This window comes from Anser anser, assembly GCF_964211835.1.
Source record: "Anser anser genome assembly, chromosome: 2".
Classification (NCBI taxonomy): Eukaryota; Metazoa; Chordata; class Aves; order Anseriformes; family Anatidae; genus Anser; species Anser anser.
This window is the reverse complement of record NC_139721.1, coordinates 131,594,539-131,596,188: the sequence shown is the minus strand read 5'-3', so window position 1 is coordinate 131,596,188 and position 1,650 is coordinate 131,594,539.

The window sequence follows — 1,650 nt, the reverse complement described above, 5'->3', positions numbered from 1 at the left end:
CTTCTTGAGCATACAGATGGGCTCAGAGATGACGACTGAGTTACTTTATACTTACATGGTCTTTGATAGTGAGAAGTCCTACAAAACCTCTAGAGTTTTGGCCCTCTCACTGTTGCACACAAACGTCCCAGGAATACACAGAGTAAACAAACAAACAAAATCCAACAGCCTGCCATGGCATCCAGAAGCCCTTCATTGTAGTATTTGCTGCCTGTTCACCTTTGTAGTTTGTAAGTGTTGGATGCTGTCAAACAAACCCCAAGTCAGTAGAATCACCGACTATCAAATCCACCTTGCTCACTAGGCAGTGCTTTCCATTATACTCCTCCATTGAACTTTATCAAAAAGTCTGTGTTTTACAGCCATTAGGGAAAAGATACGTTCGCTACTTATGTACGAAGTACTCAAATTACAAAGGTAATTTCAAATTTTGCTGAAAATTTCCCTTCGTTAGATGAAGAAAATCCTTGAATATCTAACTGCATCAGTAATCTAAAGTGATTGGAACGTGCAATTTTAGTTCACTAGAAAATATACTTAGTTTTAGAAGCTTGTTTTAATGTTCCTAATTCAATCAGATTTCCCAGAAGGCAATAGCAAGAGTAAATATTAAAAAAAAAATAGCCTTGAAGTGAATTAGGAAGCAAATACTGTGGTTCAGCAGGCTGTAGACATGCACAGCTGCTATGTCCTTATATCTAGCACACAGCTGGAAAAGCAGAAGGGAGGACATCATGTTTCCTAGAAAGCGAAGTCAGTGGAGGGGAAAAAAAGTCTTGTGACTCATATACCCGTGAAGATGCAAGAGCTATCTGTTGGCTATGCACTCCACAGCTGTCTTGTCACTTAAAACCTTGCTTAATGAATCAGTAAATTCTATGTGAATTTTCATTCAACATTAAGCTCTGTATCAGTAATGTCACATGAGATGTTTCCTCCAATTCACGATTGTACCAGGGCTCCTCATTATCCCAAGTGTATGCAGAACCTATCATCATTTCCCAACAGAAAAGCTGTCACCAGCTCAAGTTGAGAAAGGCTGAAGTGGCTCTCTTCTGAGGCCACCAGGACCTTAATTTGTATTGCATTTGTTCTGAGATTCACTGCAAAGAGAAGGAAGCATAGCATCCCCTGCTCATAACGATTCTGAAGCCTTCTGAAGTTAGAATGAGAAAAACGCATCTACATAATCTCTGCCAGGTAGCCTGTACTTTACACTTAATTCCAATTTCCAGACTTTCCCCGTTGCTTGGACTTTTCTCTATCAAGAAAGGTGTTGGCTGGTAGAAAAAAAGCAGGATTTGTGCTGTGGATTTTATGACACTTCTAAGATCCTGAATCGTTTGCTTTGAATGAATGGCATTACAAGTGTTAAAGAGAAATATATCCCCGTGAGCCCCAACAGCTGAGTATAGAATTGGGAATAAGGAGCACTTCTGCGTGTGGTGACAGTTATTGTGACTCCCTATCTAAGTTTCAGACACAAATCTCTTGCTTTCTGCCCCCCGCTGGCTCTTGGCCCCAGCTGTCCTAAAATTAAACTTCCACACCTGAGCTACAGGAAGCCCACACATCTCCAATGAGAACATCACAGTATGCCCCAGCAGCCCTCACGGATGCAGAAAACAGAATTGCCACTCAGCTCCCAGC